Source organism: Echinops telfairi, unplaced genomic scaffold (assembly GCF_000313985.2).
Source record: "Echinops telfairi isolate 266 unplaced genomic scaffold, ASM31398v2 ScPeMD7_7412;HRSCAF=8450, whole genome shotgun sequence".
Taxonomy (NCBI): Eukaryota; Metazoa; Chordata; class Mammalia; order Afrosoricida; family Tenrecidae; genus Echinops; species Echinops telfairi.
In genome coordinates this window covers 8,836,941-8,856,763 of record NW_022111312.1, presented here as the reverse complement: position 1 = coordinate 8,856,763, position 19,823 = coordinate 8,836,941, and positions in this window count along the sequence as shown.

The following is a 19,823-nucleotide window of genomic DNA, read 5'->3' as shown; positions in this document are numbered from 1 at the left end:
CTTCCTCTTTGTTACATTCCCCTTGATCATGCCCTACCAGGTCTCCCACACCCACCTCCCCACCAATTTGGATCGCTTGTTTTCCCCTTGTCCCTTAGTTTGTTAATACCTCTTCAAAGGGGAAACTTTCAAAAGTCAAAATTGCCCTTAGGAGGTACCCTTTGGGGGAGCTAACTGCATGTGGATACTCGTTAACTAGTCCTCCAAAATTTGGAGTGAACAGCTGTTTGGGAGTTCATTACCCAATGAAGGAATTGGCCTATCATTATGGATCATCTTGAGAATAGCTCTGTCTGTCTGTCTGTCTACCTATCTGAGAAGCTGGACCATGAAGAAGAAGAGGCCATCAGGATTGGAGAAAGGCTCATTAACAAACTTCAGTACATGGATGCTATAGCCTTGTTTGCTGAAATCAAAGAGGGCTTGAATACTTACTGATGAAGATCAGAGACTTCAGCTTTCCGTACGGATTGCAGCTCAAATGTGAAGAAGACTAACATCCTTAAAACTGGAACCACAGGCAGAATCATGATAAATGGAGAGTAAATTGACATTATCGAGGATTTCATTTTACTTGGATCCACAATCAACATGCATGGGACTGGCAGTTAAGAAATAAAACAATGTACCGCACTGGACAGGTATTTTTGACCACCTTAAAGTGTGCCAGAGCAAAGATGTCACCTTCAGGACTGAGGTGTGCCTGGTGGTTTTACTAGCTGCACTCAAGGGGGTACACCCACCCCCCCAAATGGTGGATAGCTCCGCTGGGTGGAGCTTTCGTAGTACACATCTTCCCTGTTAGGCGAGCATCAAGCAACTCGCTCTGAGTTAGTGCACCCAGTGGCGTCGCCTGGGAAGGTTCTCTCTGGTCACTGTAAATTTTTTCATCAAAGCAATTTCGCTCGAACCTTTTTTGTGATGGCTGATTTATGAGAACAGTGTGCAGCTATGACATTTTGTTTCCTGCTTGGGAAAAACACTACAGAAACTGTTGTGATGTCGAGCGCAACTTATAAGGACAGCGCTATGGGAAAAGCTCAAGTATATGAGTGGTTTTCTTGTTTCAAAAAAGATGAAATGTCGATGGATGACAAACCTCGTTCTGGACATCCATCAACTTCCCAAACGGATGAGAATGTTGACTTGTGCATTTGGAGTTCATTCCACCAGGTCGGACTTATGTTAAACGAGCTTTCTATGTAGAGGTTCTGAAAAGATTGCATAACAGTATGGGACAAAAAAGGCCTGATTTGTGGCAGATGTGGCACTGATTTTGCCACCATGACAATGTACCTGCTCACGCAGCCATCTCAGTGCTCCAATTTTGGGCAAAAACCCAGCATGCCTCTCTGGCCCCACACACCTGACTGACCTGACCTTGCTTTGTGCAACTTCTTTCTGTTTCCACTAATGAGGGACATGAAAGTACAGCGATTTGATGACATAGAAGAGATGAAGGGAAAAGAAAAAAAAAGGGGAGGTGCTGTCAGCCATCCAAACAGATGAGTTTGAAAAATGTTTCCAAGAATGGAATCACAGATTTGACAAATGTATTTAGTGTAAAGGAGAGTACTTTGAACGTGATAATGGTTGTTTTGTTTTTTAAAAACAATTTAAATACAAAGCTTTGCGAAAAAAAATTCCAGAGTTTTTTTTTGGCGAGGGGGGGTACCCGCTCATAGGCATGTGGAATTTGGTCAGTGAATAAGGAAGATTGGAGAAGAATTGATGTGTGTGAATTACGGTGTTGGTGAAGAATATTGGCAGTATTAGGGACTGCGAGTAGAGCAAGCAGATCTCTCTTGGAAGAAGCGCAGCCTGAATATAAGCGAGTATGGGGAGATTTTATCACACATCCTCTGGACCTGACAGTGCACTGTTCTGTTTATGCACAAGGTTCCTGCGAACTGAAACAGATACAGTGGCACCTAGCACCCTAACACTCGTCTGTCTCTCTGTCAGTGTCTGTGTCTCTGTCTTCGTAGGGAGACATGGGTCATTTTAAGTCAGAATTGAGTTGATAGTAATGGGGTTTTTTGGGGGGGTATTTGGTTATGTAATAATACTGTGTTTATCTTTAAACTCCAGAATCTTCCTCATCGTGGGTTGGAAATATCACTTAAGCAGAATTTGACAGAATCTACTGATTCCGGAGTATACACTTAAGAGCAGTGATTCTCAACCTGTGGGTCATGACCCCTTTGGGGGGTCAAACGACCCTTTCACAAGGGTCGCCCGATTCATCACAGTAGCAAAATGACAGTGATGAGATAGCAACGACAATAATTGTATGGTTGGGGGGTCACCACCCTATGAGGACCTGTATGAAAGGTTTGTGGCGTTAGGAAGGTGGAGAACCACTGCTCTAGAGAGATCCTGTCATTGTTAGATGCAGTGAAGTCAGTTCAAACTCAGTGATCCCATGAACAGGAGGAGCAAACGCTGCCCGGTCCTGCTACACCCTCAACATTGTCCTTGTATTTGAGCCCATGGTTGCAGCCTGTTTCGATCCGTCTTGCTGAGGGCCCTCGATGAGATGGATGTAAGGGGGCATAAATATTTTTTTTGTAAGGGGACATAAATATTAGCACACGTTGATAAACCTTTGTTTATAAACTTTTTTGGACACTCTTAACAATCATAGGTCATCGATTCCAGCATGCATATTTCTTTTTTCATTTTAAATACCTCTGAAATTTATATATATATTTAAATGCTTTGTGGTAAATTAGGTGAAGATTTACAAATCAGTTGTGCTCTCACTGGAGGGTGAACTGTAAAACATATCTCAGTTTCACTCTCACCTCACCCAGCATTAATGGCAAAATTAAAAAAACAAACAAACAAAGGATGCCGTCAACAGTGCGCAGAGACTGGGGCCTGATACACAGCTGGTGGGACTGCAAAATGATGCCGTCCCTGTGGGAGGCAGCACGGCGCCGCCGCCTCAGGAAGGTTGGAGGTAGAAACATTGTATGAACCGGCCGTCCTGGGCCTTGGCATAGATGCCCCAGAAAGAAGAACTGTGACACACAGAGCCTGCCCGTGTCACTGAAGGACTACTCACACAAGCCAAAAGCCACCTCACGTCCATCGTGGCAGAAGGGAGAAACAAGCCTTGGTCCACACACACCACGGAAAACGGCACATCCTTAAAGAATGACCATGAATCTATGGAACGCCTCATGACGTGGATGAACCTGGAGGGCCGTAAAGCAAGTGGGATTCGTAATCACAAAGGTCGAACATTGCATGCGATCACTGGCATAAAAAGCCAGTAAAAAGTTTTCCCACTGAGAGAAGCATTCCTTAGCGGATACCACAGGAGGGGAAGGAAGGGAAGGGGTGGGAAAGGGGAGGAGGAGGGAGGGGAGGAGAGGGTAAGTCACGGGCTAGAGGGTAGACAAGTGTTAACTTGAATGAAAGGAAAGGCAGTAGACAATGAGACGGAGGTTAGGGAACAGTGATGGAGGCTGAGGAAGGTACTGGGAGGAGGGCAAGTACTGTGATAGACACAGCCGTGCAATGGTGAGGGCTTGCCGGTAGATCATTGGATAGACACACAGGCTGAACAGGGGTGCGCGGGAGAGTGGGATTAAGCCCACGAGAGCATACAGGTTTGACACAGGATATTTATACGTGCTGACTCACCTCTGTTGCAAATCTATCCATGAATGTGGTAGAAACCCCGAAGACAAAGCTATAAAAACGTGCTTTGTTTTGTTTTTTCATCATTTTATTGGGGGTTCTTACAGCTCTTATCACCATCCATCCATCCATCCATCCATCCATCCATCCATCCACTGTGTCAAGCACATTTGTACATATGTTGTCATCATCATTTTCCAAAACATTTTTCTTGAGCCCTTGGTATCTCGTTTTATTAACAACTTCAATTTTTTCTCCATTTAACATGATGTTGGTGATTGATCCATTTGTGAGTGATTTTGTTTTCTTTCTTTCAAAAAAATATCATTTTTTCGGGGGCTCTTACAGGTCTTAAAAACCATTCCACACATCAATTGTTTCAAGCATTTTGTACATATGTTGTCATCATCATTTTCTAAACATTTACTTTCTGTGTGAGCCCTTGGTATCCGCTCTTCTTTTCCCTCACCCTCACCCTCCTGACCCCTGATAAATGATAAATTATTATTGTTTTAATATCTTATGCCGTTTACCTTCAAGCCTGTGAGACCTGAGACATGATCTTTTGATAGCCTGGCAGCATCAACTTTCTTCACCACATTTGCTTGTGCACCCACTTTGTCTTCAGCATCACCGAGCAACATCCTGAGGGGTGGAGGCCCGGGGCCTATGGGACTCAGGACCCTAATCTCAGGGAACATCAATCAAGTGGCGGAACACAGCTCACAAAGATAACATTCTATATCCTGCTTTGGTGGGTGGTGCTGGGCGTCTTAGAAGCTCCAGAGCAGTCAGGTAAGCCTCAACTATTGGTCTCTCCCCATTCGAAAGAAAGAGGAGTGAAGCAAAGCCAAAGATACATGAAAACAATTAGTTCAATGGCTTAAAGGGTCATGCAAATACCAGTCTCCGCAACTCTGAGAACAGAACTAGATAGTGTCTGGCTACCACTGTCACCTTCTCTGAGAAAGATCACATTAGAGGCTTCTGGATAGAAGAGCATAAAAATCAGCGCCAGAACTCAAAATCGTAAGAGAGAGACTGGTGGGGCCCCAAAGACAATACGGTGGCTCTTAGTCATTCTTCAGGCCTGGAACTGAACTCATTCCCATGTTACCATGATCCGTCATTTAAGGTAAAAAGGAGAGAGGGTTTGTAAAGAAGAAGGGGTTGAAGCAGGAAACACTGGGAGGATGCGGGATACGTGATACTGTATTGAGTGGACTGAAATGGATAAGTTGAAATACAGTGTGTGTACCTTCCTTGGTCTCCATCACTGTCCCTAACCTCCCTCTCATTGTCTGCTGCTTTTCCTTTCATTCAAGTTAACACTTGTCTAGCCCGTGACTTACCCTCAACCCCCCCCCTCCTCCTCCCCTTTCCCATCCCTTCCTTCCTTCCCCTCCTGTGGTATCTGCTAAGGAATGCTTCTCTCAGTGGGAAAACTTTTTACTGGCTTTTTATGCCAGTGATCGCATGCAATGTTCGACCTTTGTGATTACGAATCCCACTTGCTTTGGGGTCCTCCAGGTTCATCCACGTCATGAGGCGTTCCATAGATTCATGGTCATTCTTTAAGGATGTGCCGTTTTCCGTGGTGTGTGTGGACCAAGGCTTGTTTCTCCCTTCTGCCACGATGGACGTGAGGTGGCTTTTGGCTTTTGTGAGTAGTCCTTCAGTGACACGGGCGGGCTCTCTGTATGTCACAGTTCTTCTTTCTGGGGCATCTATGCGAAGGCCCGGGATGGCCGGTTCGTACAATGTTTCTACCTCCAACCTTCCTGAGGCGGCGGCGGCGTGCTGCCTCCCACAGGGACGGCATCATTTGCAGTCCCACCAGCCGTGTATCAGGCCCCAGTCTCTGCGCACTGTTGACGGCATCCTCTGTGTTTGTTTTTTTAACTTTGCTATTAATGCAGGGGTGAGGTGAGAGTGAAATTGAGGTATATTGTACAGTTCCCCCTCCAGTGAGAGCCGTGTTTTCCATCCTCCGAGCCCACACTGACTCTATTCCAGCTGTCCACGTTGCCATCTTCAAGTGAGTTGTGCACATTGCCAACTTCATGTGTGATTTTAATCGCCACTTAAAATGTCTTGGGAGAGAGGATGCTGTGATACAATCCGACGTTGACGTGGAAAGTTTCCACGTATGCAAAGGCCCCCAAACAGGGCAGCGGCGTGGACATCTGATTCCCATGGGACAAAGTCTCGTCCCTGGGGCAGTGACTCCAGTTTTGTATTGTCTTGCAAAGCAACAACCCAGTCTTTCCCGAGTCTTCTCCAAAAAAGGACAAACCATCAGTAGACGAGGGAGTGTTGCGTTCTGTCACCGTGGCACGTAGATCAAGGTGTGTGTCACTTACCACGCCAGGGAAAACTGCTCCTGGCTTGCTTTGTTTTCACAAGGGCACACCCACCCCACTCACCTAGCTGTACATGTAGTGTGTGGAGATGGTGACGTTAAGTTAAACATGCTGGTGCCAAGTGTGCTTCGCACTGAAACATAGTACTTCCTTCTGAGTAAGCAATAACAACAACAACAGAAACTAACTCTCAGATGTGATGTTGGTCTATGAACAGCAGCATGGTGTGGGAACAGCCCCGTGCTGTATGGAAGGATCGTGAAGGCATTAGGCCATTGTGTAGCTGAGAGTGTTCTTTTTTCTCTCTGAATTACGTAGAATCTAACAGTGTAGCTTCACATCTACAATGCTGCTTACACGGAATGCAAGACAAATTCCAGTTAAGTCCGTGATGCCATTTCAACTTAATCATGAACTACTTCTCCTAGTCTAACTTTAGGAGCCCTGGTGATGTTGTAGGTTGCTTGTTGGGCAGCTGTTGGAATCCACCAGCCGCTTCTTGGGAGAAAGATGAGACTCTGCCCTCCCATAAACATCGATCGTCTCAGAATCCAGCAGGAGCAGTTTGGGCCTGTCTGACAGGGTCACTCTGAGTTGTGATCGACCTGATGGCAGTGAGTTGAATCTAACTTTGATGTGCGATGATCTTAACAACACCGCTGGCTTTTCCTCAATCTTCCCAAAGATGTCGCCCAACAAGAGGTGAGGGGAGTGAGTGAAATATGTCAGTGTTGTCAGTCCCCCCTCCCACCTCCCCAAACCCAACCAAGCTCACTGCCATCAACCAACGCCGACTCAAGGGGACGCTATGGGGCCCCGTGTCAGCTTCAGTTCATGGTGGCCCGATGTGCAGTAAAACATAAGGTGGCCTGGCCCAGTGCCCTCCCTGTGCTCTGGGACGTGTTTGGACCCTTGGCTGAGTGACAGTGGTTGTACAGTAAGACGAGCAAAACGGCGTCTCTCCCTTCCCTCCTATCTGCGAGACTCAGAATACATGTGAAGAGCGAAGCATGAATGAGGACAGATACTTACCAGGATGCGTAGCTCAGCGTTCTCTATAAGAAGAAAGAGTGAGAAGCCATTGAGCGAACTCCAGTAGGAATGTGTTCTAAGAAAGGACTGTGCATCCATGTGGGGGAATCGTACTTGAGCATTAAAAAGGATGCCGGGCTGGATTTCTTGGCGGGAGAACACTTGTGATCTCTGGTACGAAGGATGCAGAGTGGTAAGCCTGGCTTTATACCATTGAAAATCCACAAACGAGCTAGTTGTCAAGGACTCGACTCTAGTTCTGGGTGTCACACAGGACTGCACTCCCCCAGCTTTTTGGCGGCTGACTCCACGGAAGTCGATCAGCTGGTCTTTCTTTTGCGGAGCCTCTAGATGGGCTTGAACCACCAACCTGGAGGTTCACAGCCCAGCATGTGAAGTGTGTGCGCTGCCCCCCGGGCCTTGGGTAACGGCACGAACAGTAACGCAGCGTATGTAGCAGTGTAGGATTCCTCCCTGGTGGTGTCGTGGGTGATGTGAGGGGACTGCCAATCCCAGGTCAGCAGCTGGACCCTACCAGCTGATGGCCAGGAGAAAGGTGAGGCAGTTTGCCCCATGAAGATGTGCAGCTTCAGAAACCCACTCCAGCAGGGATGGGGAACCTTTGCTCGGCCAAGGTGCCCTGTGGGTAGTTACAGCATCATTTGCAGGCTCTCCTGGTGAAACATCTCATGAACTCACCCCTTGTGACGGCTGCAATGGCTTCTCTTTGGTGAGCCCTGTGACATTGACTGGACGGATGAGCTCTTGGGCCTCACAGGGTCCATGGGCTGGACGCTCCCCACCCTGCTCTCTAGGTTCACCATGAGTTGCAGTTCACTCGATGGGAGCGGGCTTTCACGATCGATGGGGAAGAAAGAAACAAACTGTGACGTCGTGTCCTTCTCCGGATGTGGGCTTGTGGGAGACGTGATGTTTGTGTCCCCCTGGCTTCTCTGATTTGCCATCCATAAAATACTCTTCCGGGGTGCCGGAGAGCCAGATGAGAGACAGGGAGAGCACGAAGTCCAGGTGGTCCTGGATGGAGGAGCAAGGCCAGGTGGGCCGCTCGGGCTTCGCCACAGACTGTCCACAGACTCTCACACCACAAATCAAAACGTGGCGGTGATAAGTATTTTTAGTGCAGTACATTTCGGCGGCAGCATGGGACTGGGGAACTTGGGGAGAGGGGGCTCTGCCAGGGTTGTCAATAGTGGCTGCTGCCTGGGTGAGTCCTTTTTTTTTACCATCCCCACCACCACCATGCACACACACACACACCCCACCTGCCCTTCCAGAAGGGCGGAAGCTTTGGTTCCCCCACCAGCACTTTTTCTATCTGGGTGGGTCATAGGGCTCAAAGCAGGAGGGGCTGCCTGGAGGGGCCCCAGGGCCACCCACCCAAGGAGCTGCCTTCTTTCTGCACTGTCTCACCTGGTGAGGAAGTTGGCATGGGCTCACTTGGACCTGGGTTCGAATCCAGCTCCTACCACTTCTTGGCAGTGGGTGAAGTGTCAGGCTGAGAACCCAAAGGCTGGCAGCAATCTGGACCCACTGGCTGCTTCTGGCAGCCTTAGGAACTCCACGGGGCAGTTCTGCCCTGTCCTGTGGGGTTGATGCTAGGTGGTGACTGGCGGCAGCAGGTCGGGCCCTTTGGGTCTTCAGACTGACTTCTTGGAGTCCCTGCGTGGCACAGGCTTAACCTCCCTCCTGCTCTCTGAAAGGCGAGGCTTCCAGAGCCCCAGGAGGGCCCTCAGGAGCATGGTCCGGGGAGCTTGTGTCTGAAACTGCAGCCCAGGAGAACCCCGTGGGGCACAGTCCTACTTGGACACCCCTGAGTAGGAGCTTGGTTGATGGTAAGCGGTTTTGCCTTCATCCGTGGGACGCTGTGAGCACCAACTGAGCTCACGGAGGCATTCGAGGAGGCCTGGGGGTGTAGCGGGTTCAGCCTGGGGCGGCTGCTCTCCAAAGATCACCAGTCAGAACCCACCAGCCTCGGGGCAGGAGAGAGGAGGCCGTCTGCTCCTGTGAAGACAGCCTTGGAAACCCCGAGGGGTTACCCAGTAGGGTTGCTATGCACCCCTCTGGCGGTGGGTTTTAATGACTGAGTATGCATCTGTGCTCCATCCACCCATCTGTCCAGTCTCCTGATGAAGAATCTCCTTGGGGGGGTCTTACATGAATTACTGCAGAACCCCGGTACTCGACCGCATCCGTACTCCACATCACCGGGTTTCCACGGGAAACGTCGAGAAAATTCTGCCATCGGAATCCAGCCTGACGCATGTGATTCTTATAAACAAAAGCTGTTCATGTTTCAGTCACTCGGCCTTAGTTGGCGTTATTAGTATGAGTTGTTTAAACCTTTTGTGGTGGCGTTCGAATCATTTTGCTATGATTTTCTTAGTTTTGGTACTGTTTTTAGATTTAAAAAACATGGATCCTAAGCAAGAGTTTTTTTGAAAAGAATCATGATAAGGAACTGGTTGACCATGTTATCGACACTGTTGGTGATAATTTAGTAAACCCTTGTAGAAAATAGTTAAGGAAACGCCAACAGCAGACCACATGAGACAGATTTTCTCTCTCTTTTTTAGAGAAAGCCAGCCAGGTCCTGGTGAATAAAGGCAAAGAAGGGGAAAAACTCCTGACAAGCAGCTACGAGTTGATTTATGGAATGACTCTCTCCATGCCTCCTCTCCACATCAGTGTCCACAGATCCAGATCCTTATCCGTCTCAAGGTATGGGCCACACTGTAGTTGTTACAAACTTTTAAAAGTTGTGTTTCTTATTTAAATTATATTATTTAACTCTGAACTTATTTACTTTGACCTTTCTGTGTGATGTTTTGTATAAAAAGGCAAGGTTCAGGTAAACGCTTGGTGGTCAAGAACGGATTAATCCGTTTTCAGTTATTTCTTATGGGAAAAATCAATTCGGAACTCGACTGAATTGACTCTCGACGCTCCTTCTAGAGTGACGGATTAGCGTCGAGGTTGGGGTTCGACTGTAATCCCATGATGTGCGGTGGTGGTCAACATACAAGGGCCTTCAGAAAGTTGGAGGGAAATGTCATTGAAAGAGCATGGGATGTCTTTGCTGACTTTTTGTAGCTACCTCATACATCCGTCTGCTCGTTTCTATAAAGAGTTTTCATTAATCTGTGCCTTGGCAAACTCCAGAGCTGGCACTAGCCCTCCCCGGGTTTAAGGCAGAGGAAGTGAAGGCTCGGAGCAATTGTGTCAGGTGGTCACACTTCTGCAGATAGTGGCTCAGCTGGGGATCAGACCCAGAGTCGTGTTGACATGTAATGCCTGTTCTATGGTCCACCTTGGGTAGCGCTTCTTCTATGGCCCACCTTGTGTAGTGTGTGTTCTCTGGCCCACCTTCTGGGAGCATCGATAAATGCCTGGGGTGGAAGATTGAGAGAACAGGCCCCTCCCAGCCGAGTGCCCTCCTCGGTCGGAGGCTGCAGAGGCGTGGGGTGCTCAAGGGGTCAGAGAAGTGCTGAGTGGTCAGGGGCTGGTGTGCGTTGGAGGTGGGAGCTAAATTATGGCCAGTGCACCCCCAAGCCTCAAAGGGAGGGGCCCTGAATCTCTCTCCTTTCGATCTCAGCTGGTGAGGCGATTGTACCAATCCACCAGAAATCAGGTCCATGAAATGATGAGGTTGCTAGTGAAATCTGGTTTTCTAAAGTCTTATTTCAAGAAATAGTTTATCAAAGGACCATCAGTATACTTCATAAGTAGGAACGTGCCCTTCTTCGATATAAGGAGGCCTGAAAAAAGCCATGGGAAATTGGGATTGAAAGATAGTGGAATCTTTCCACTGACTGTTTTAAAAAACTCTTTTCTTTAAAGTGGTTGAAGGCATACAGGGCAGGGCATTGGGCTTACGTTCAACAATTCAGACGCATGTTGTTTCAGCTCCTTGGTTGCAGTGCACTCCACGCACCGTCATTGGTCCCACGTCTGCCCTGCGTTTCCTGTTTCTACTCCTGTTTTCTTACCCTTCTGAACCTGGTTCTGTGTCACAATCCACACTGATGTTCTTCTGAATGTGTTATTCTTAATATGCTCATTGGTGGTACTCTGGATTTCCACCTTTAAATATGGTCTGAAAACGTTTTTGAGATACTCTAGTTCCACTCGAGACTCTACAAGATGATACTCGGGAGTAAGTCTTCCCCTGGAAGATGGTCAGCAGCAAGCCAGACAGCCCCCTGGTCTTTCGCTTTAGACAAATGGACCTAACAGGCTGCTGAGAAGGATATTTGCGGAATATGTTCAAGACTAATTTATTAAGACCATGTTCATATTCACTGAATGTGTTCAAGAAGGCTAATCCTCAAGAAGGTTTCTGGCCATGCTGCAAATTGGCATGTGGGTAATCTGGGCCCCTGCCAGGCATTGGCAGGAGACTTTCTCGTCCAAGTCTGGCCTTGTCAACTGTATTCTGTGGGCCTGATGGGCTTCACAAGCCCTAAGAGCAACTGTAGGACCCCTGGTGGTGTTGTGGTTAAACATTTGGCTGATAACCTGAAGGTCCATGGTTCAAACCTACCAGCTGCTCCAAAGGAGAAAGATGTGGAGTGTGCTTCCGTAAAGATTTCAGCCTTAGAAACCCTGTGTGTTTGGGGGTGGTAGGGGTAGTTTTGTTTTATCACAATAAGTCAGGATTAATTTGATAGCAAATAGACATCGGACGGTGTAAGACATGACAACACAACAATACTTTATAAATTATCAAGGTTTCGTGAGGGAGTGGGGGAAGGGAGGGAGGGAAAAAATGAGGAGCTGATACCAAGGGCTCAAGTAGAAAGCAAATCTTTTGAGAAGGAGGATGGCAACATATGTATAAATGTGCTTGACACAATGGATGGATGGATTGTGATGAGTTGTGCGAGTCCCCATAAAATGATTTTTTTTTTAAAAAAAGAGACCCTCACATATTAAGAAAGCTAGTCCTATTTCCAAACACCGCTTGACTCCTTGGCTCCCACCAAAGGAGCACAGAGCAGACGAGAAAAGGGAGAGGGGTTCAGGTTGGCTTAGGCATGCTGCTAAGGGCTTTGTAAGTGTTGCACCCATAGTCACCCTGCCAGCATCCCCTTTCGTTGCCCAGCGTGCTGAGGCTCAAATCGTCCTTCTGTCCTAGGGTGAGGGACTTGTCCAGGGTCAACAAGTTGGTCAAGGCCAAAGTGAGGATTTGAACTCGGGCAGAGTGGGGATTTCAACTCAGGTGGAGCAGGGATTTGAACTTGGGTGGGACGGTAATTTAAATTCAGGCAAAATAGGGGGCTTGAATTCAGGCATAGTGAGACATTTGAATTCAGGATAAAGTGGGCATGAGAACTCTGGCTGAGTGGGGTAGAACTTGGGCAGGGTGGGGCGAGAACCTCCCGTGCAGGGTGGGGTGAAGACCTCTTGGGCACAGTAGGGTGAGAACAGGATTCAGGCAGTCTGATTGTGGAGCCCGCAGTCTTAACCATTGGTCCACACTCCCTCCTGTAAAGTCGACTTCCTGTGACCATGGCTGAGTCAGTGAACACAGACATGAACACAGAGGCTAGGGATGGGGGCCTGCTGGTGGGGGCTGGAGGGTTAAAGGGATTGGGGAGCCACCAGGAAAACGGATGGGGTTTCCAGGTAGAGGGATCCAGAAAGGTGCGGCGGGGAAATTGTGAATCCCAAGGCCAACCCTTTGCCTGTGTTTGCGGTGAGCCGAAACAGCCGGAAGCCTGGCTCTCTTCTGTGTGTCCAGGTGGTCCCTGAGAGCACGATTGCTTGGGGTTCAGATTCCACTACACGATATTTCCTGACACAGACAGACAGCCAGCCCTGCGCACAAAGATCAAGGCCAACTAGGGATGCAGGTTTTAGCACCATGTCTCAGCAGCCACGACACAGAGCTTCCAAAAGCATCCCCTTCATTCTGTCTTTGGAGGGGGGGAAATGCAAGCACCCCCACCTTTTGTTCTTAGCAACACAGGGCGCTTGTGTTATCGCTGATGACTAAGAAGACACAGTTGAACCCCAAATCCTCCACCCACTCCAAGCCCTTTGCCAAGTAGTGGGACACATTTCTTTCCCAGGCTCCTGTGGGTATACGGAGGGCGAGTGCCGGTCTCATGTGCGCAGTCCCTGGGTGAGGCCCACATGCATGCTCTTGACGACTAATCCTAGGCTTGGTTTTTCACACCCACCCTAGAGGTGCCCTGGAAGAAAGGCCTGGCGACCTGCTTCTGAAAGGTCACTGCCGTTGGCCCCCCGTGGGCCACCGTCCTGCTCTGCCCACAGAGCAGGCCGAGCGTCGGGGCTGAGGCACCCGCATCGTTGGCTGTTGGTGACTGTCCATGCGAGCTGACCACCCAGTTCCTCTCATTCATTGTGATCCTATTCCCGGAGACAGCTGGCGTCGGGTGGTTGATGACCCAGCACAGGGCGGGGCCAAGGCTGGGTGATCCACAGCCGTTTTCCCTGTAGGACCTAGTAGGCTTGGGTGCAAGTCTCTCAGAGGAAGCCCCCATGTGGTGTGTCACCGTAGTTGGGGTTCAGGGGATATGGGGAAGAACTGGTGAAGCCCGTCTGGAAACATTCGGAGAAAGGTGACAGCTGTGTTCCGTGGCCACGTCCCCTGGCCTCCTGAGCTCACCTGTGGAATGGGGATTCTGACGGTACCGCTCCTGGGGTGGTGTGGAGGATTGTGGGAAATCAGCGTGCTGGGCGAGCCCACATCACCCCCCTTCTGTCGTGTGTTGGCCGGGGGTGCTGACACGTTGGCTGTGATGTTGTCATGCCTGGCATTTCAGATCCTAGCAGGTCACTCAGGGTGGATTCCGCAGTCAGGCAGACTGGGAAGAAAGGGCTGGTGGTCTGCTTCTAAGACAGAACCAGTAGAAACCTGATGGATCTCAAGATCTTTTTTTTATCATTTAATTGGGAGCTCTTACTGATATCATAACATTCCATAGTTCAATCACATCAAGCAGTGATGTACAATTGCTGTAACAATCAGTTTCAAAACACTTTCTTCTTGAACTCCTTGATGTTGGCTCCCCTTTATCCCCTCCCCCCCCCTTCCAGGAACGCTTATTTTTACTTATTCATTCATTCATTCATGCTGTATTTTATACTGTCTAGTCTAGTATATCCATTCGTATACATCTCTGTTCGCTCCCCTTGAGTGGGGTTATACAGTTATCAATGCTGTCAGCTCCCTCTTACTCCCCTTACCCCCCACCCCACCTATTCCCGTACCCTCAGGGAACTATTATTCCTGTTACTGTTTCTGAAGGGTTATCTCTCTTGGCTTTCCTGTGTCAAACAATCTTAATTTTACAAATGAACATATACAAATCTAACATCAATGAGGTAAAACGAATAAAACCATAATAGTAAGGGGAGGAAATATTAAAGAACTAGAGGATCGTTATGTGGTTCAGCAGTGCTGTACCGCACACACCCTGGATTTATTATCTGTTCCGTGCGACTCTTCTGAGAGGGACTGTCCGATGATCTTACAGGCAGGTTTTGGGTCTCCACCCCCATGCTCCTTCACAGTGATTTGGTTGCTTGTGTTTGAACTTGTCGTACCTCTTCTTGTCAATACCTCATGATCACTCAGGCTGGCGTGCGTCTTCAAGAGATCTTTGAATCACACCTTGCTTGATTTGGGCAGGTCCTCGGGAGCAGTCATCTGCTGGAGGAGGCACCATGCTGGACAAAGCTGGTGAGGGTGGGACAAGCCTTGGTGAGAGGGACTGGCGCTGTCCTGCCGTGATAGGACTCGGACATACCGGAGAGTGTGAGAGGGGTGCAGGGCTGGCTACGGTTCAACCCCAAGGTCACTGACCAGTGCCAGCAGCACATTTCCTCGTGCATTCTGTGGACACAGCCTGCACGACACGAGGAGTGTCCCCCACCCCCTGGCCTTCCGTGGTGTTCACCTCACCAAGCTCGCGGAACTGGGCACAGTGGTGTGAACAGGGAGCCACAGGGACTTGGCATGGCGTTCCCGGCACCCTCAGCCTGTTCCGGGCATTTCTTTGGTGGCAGTGTTCAGTGTATTCAAACCGCCGACCTTCAGGTGAGGCTGTGACTGGACACCATATGTCAGCACTAACTCACAGCGATGTCGTGTGATAAAGAAGAACTGCCCCGCGGGGTTTACTGGGAAGGAGCCCTGGCGGCATAGCGAGCTATGCATTGGGCTGCTAACTGCAAAGGTTCAAATCCACCAGCCGCTCCTCAGGAGAAAGATGAGGCTATCTGTTCCTATAGACATTTACAACCCCAGTAACCCCGTCAAGGGTCACCATGAGTCAGAATCCACTTGATGGTCGTGAGCTTTCAGTGGGCATCAGTACAGGAGCAGATGGCCAGGGACTTTCATCCGCAGAACCACCGGTGGGTCCGAACCCCTAGCCTTCCAGTTAGCAGGCAGGCTCTAAGCCACTGCACGTAAATGCAGGCACTGAGACACGGAACGTGCTATCAGCAGCCTCCTTGTTCAAGGCCAGGGCCATGGTGGGATTTCATGAAGGTCAGGGTTCCTGGAAGGAAGGCCCCACCCCTCGCCCCACAGCCAGGTCCACTCCCCTTCCTCCCTTCCCACCAGTCCCTCCCACAGACCAGCATGGGCAGAGTACCCATGGAGGAGTATTTCCAGAACCCTTCACAGCCTACAGACACTCAGGGTGTCACGAGGCAGATGAATGCTCTCCCGTGGAAATTGGCATCTTCCTCATGGAAGGCCGGCGACGGCCCTTCTCTGACCTGGAAGGGGCCTGGCTTCCCGTTTGTCTCTGTTGGCAGGACAGGCTTGTGGGCACCCCACCCAACTCCCAGCCACTGCTGTTGCTGTCCATGCTCACATATGGTGGGCAGGAGGCCTTGGCCCTGGGCTGGTGTCCTCCCCCCGGAAGTGTCCTCTGGGGTCTATTTGGGGTGAGGAGGTCTCTGGGGATGGTGGTCCCAGTCAAAGGGGGCATTTGTGGCATTAGAGAAGTCTACATTTTGATGATTAAGGATCTTCCCCCAAGATTTCATGGGCTTAGCAGTCACACGCTCTTACCTGTTAGTCATGAGCTAAGTGGTCCTAAGGGGCCCTGGGATCCTCGTGTGTTATAAAACCCAACTTCCACCAAGTCAGTGCTGCCTCCCAGTGACCCTGTAGGACAGGGTAGAGTTGCCTTGGGGGATTGGAGGGCCGGTTCAGAGACTATACATTTTTATGGGAGTAAAAGACCTCATCTTTCTCCCTCAGAGCAGCTGGTGGTTTCGAACTGCCAACCTTGAAGTTAGTAGCCTGACGTGTAACCCGCTACGACACACCAGGGCTTCCTGCTTTCCTGTGAGCGTGGCCCATCACAGTGAAGTGAGCCTGATGGATGGGTAGGATGCGCTTGGGAGCGCTGGCTCGGCTCTTGCTCCCTGTCATGACTCCCCTGAGAGCTGCTCTTGGGAGAGAGGTTTCTCTTAAGTGACACCCTGCTAGTCAGAGTTCAAAGCAACTCAGAGGGAAAACTGACAGCGGGGCTGCATCTCAGACACTAGCCCTTGGCCTTTCTGAGCCTCTGTCTCTGCATCTGTGAAACAGTAGCTCTAAGATGAGACGCGTCATAGGAAGTGTCCGGATGTGTGATTCCTTGGGGAAGGTTGGGTTTCTCCCCACTTCTCTTAACAGGCACAGTGCTGGACAATTTACATGATCTGACTGGATCCCCACCATGCCACCCCCCCACCCCTCCAATCCTCAATTCCAGAGAAATAGTGGCAGAGCACCAGTGCCCATCCATTCATTTGGTGGGCATTTCCTGGATCCCAGCAATGGCCGGCAGTGCTTCTGATGGGGGAGGGCAAACATCCCTGGCTTCGTCGAGTTTGTATTCCACGAGGGTCCAGATGATGGACAGTGGAGGTGCGGGCACAGCCGAGAAGTCTTCCATGCAGGAGCTGGGGTATGTTCACACGTGTCCAGCCCCACGGTGTCTCTGCAGTGCCCAGCAGGTCTCACAGGTGCTTGCTTACAGACTAAGATTGGCCAGAGAGAAAGGTCGGTCACCGAATTCCACGGAAACCCTCCCTTGGGCCTGGTCACTGTTCATCATGGAGCCGGGGTGGCTTGGGATTGGGCAGCGTCTCGGTCTGCTGCTGTGCAGGGGCCTCTCCTGAATCAGGCTGACCAACAGCGGCTGACCGCGGCGAGGGTGGCATCCCAGATCGGTGATGCACTGTGCTGGATGGAGAGACGTGCTATGGGAAATAGATTTATGACCATGGCAGTCTTAAAGAGGTTGCGTAGGGCCCATCCCACTGAGAAAACCCCACTGTGGAAAGACTTGAGGGTGGAGGGGCTGGACACATAGCTGCCTGGGGGAAGTGCATCCCAGGGGAAGTGCAAAAGCCCTGAGGCGTGAGTGTGCCGAGAGGTGGTGGGGAGTGTGTGTGGGCAGAGAGGGCGTCCTCCAGAGTGCTGGACCCACACGAAGGACAGAAGCCGCTACTTGGAATGCAGGGGAAGCCCCGGGAAGGGCTTGAGCAAAGCCACGTCCTCATGTGAGTTCTAGTGCAACAGGGTCCCTCTGACTGTTGTGCTCAGGGTTGCCTGGAAACCAGGGTGGACAAATGAGCCCTTGCTGTAGCAGACTTTGGTCAGAGCGGGACGGAGGTGGAAGCTAGGGACTTTGGCCATGCAGGATTTTCTAGTGAATTTCAGAGAGTGCTAATATGTCAGCAGGAGCCATGGGTGCCCCCAGTCGGAGCCCTCCCAGAGTCCTGAACTGAGTGATCACCCCAGCCGGTCACCTCCCTCTAGCCCAATGCCTTCGGTCCTGGGGACCCTGCAGGATCGGGTGTTGGGTTCCTCTGGCTCTGACCTCGGGGCAGGGGTTGGAGGGTGGAGGGGAGGAATATAAACATCAGTCTCCGGTCTTGCCCAGGCGGCCCACCCCAACTTGGCAGCTCCCTGTCTGTTTGTTGCATCACTGCCATTGTCGGGGAGATGGGTTCTGAGGTCAAGCACCCAGATTAGGAACTGGGTGGAACAAGGTGGAGCACATGACCTCGTCAACAACACTGTCACTGTTTGCACTGGGGACCTTAGTAACCGCCCAGAGAGCCACCGTGAGCCCAGCCCTGGCTTCTCCTGCACCCAGGCACCCTAGACAAAGGCTCCCCGGGGAGAGCAGGCACGGGCTTTGGCTCAGACAGTTCGGGGCTGGAATTGAGTCCGCCTCCCCCTCCCTGTGTGACCTTCAGCCGCTGCTCACGTGTTTCTCTGGCCCCCCACTTCCTCCAGTGAGGATGACACCCGCTTCCTAGGCTGGTGGTCAGGGCTAAATGATAAAAGATGGGTGTTCCCAATGGAACACACAACTGTCCTCTAGTTCTTCAATGCTCCCCCCACCCCCACTATCATGACCCTAATTCTACCTTACAAATCCAGCTAGACCAGAGCATGTGCAATGGTACAGACAAGAGCTTGCAACACAGGGAACCCAGGATAGATAAACCTCTCAGGACCAATAGGGAGAGTAGTGATACCAGGAGGGGAAGGGGAAGGTGTGGGAGAAAGGGGGAACCCTTCACAATGATCAACATATAACACCCCCATGGGGAGGGATGGACAACAGAAAAGTGGACCAAGAGAGACAGCGGTTGGTGTAAGACATGAACAAAAATAATATTTAGATGATTAAGAGTTCATGAGGCAGGGAGGGTGAGGGCGGGGTGAAGTGAGCTGATATCAAGGTCTCAAGTAGAAAAAAATGTGTTGAAAATGATAATGGCAACATGTACAAAAGTGCTTGATATAATGGATGGATGGGTTGTGATAAGAGCTGCAAGAGTTCCCAATACAATGATTTTTAAACTATATATATGTGTGTGTTCGTGTGTGTATATGTATGTATGTATGTATGTATATCTAAACACACACACACCGATGAGTGCTCATAAAGTGGGCATATAGAACCGTCATGTGACGAGGAAGGCAGGCGCAATGGCAGTGCCTGGTAATAGGCTGACAAGGACCGAGAGCCATCTAGGAGCCTTCTGGAGCTTTTTCGGGGAGAGGGGTTGCTATCACGAGTATCCTAAGTGCCAGGGACCGGTGCTTGATGCCTAACGTCAGGTTTGGTGGTTTGAACCCAGTCAGCTGTCCCCAGAGCCGTAAAGAAGACAGCTATAAAACACCACGGAGCAGTGGCGCTCTGTAACCCCTAGGGGCTGCCGTGAGAATGGACTTGGGCAACAGGTTGTGGTCCATTGTCATCTCCAAACAGGGGCAGGGGAGCCGCTTTGAGGAGAGAGACGGAGTTCTGTTTGGGACCTGTGGAGTCAGAGGGGCTCCCAGGGGATGGGGGGAGATGCCCATCAGGCATTTGATGCTCCGGAGCTGTGGTTGGAACAAGAATGGGCCTGTGGGTGTGCTGACCTCCGTGGGGCTGTGCAGGGTGCGTGGTGGTGGTGCCGGGAGGCGCCTGTGTGCTGTAGTTCTAGCAGAGGGTGCTGGGGAGTTGGGCGGGAAGCGCAGGGCCTGTCCAGGGGCTCGGATGAGTTCCTGTGTGAGGACGACAGTGTCACTTCTAGGTGGCATGGGAGATGCTGTCCAACTCAGCTTCTCCTTCCTGCTCGCTCTCCTTCCCCTTGCTAGCAGCTGATATGCTTTGTGTTTGAGCAAAGGCCTCTGGCTAATGTCAGCAGGAAGGGCCTGGTATCAAACCGAAGTTCAAGGTGAGTGCTTGACTTCAGCCAGGACAGAAGCAGAGAGTCAGT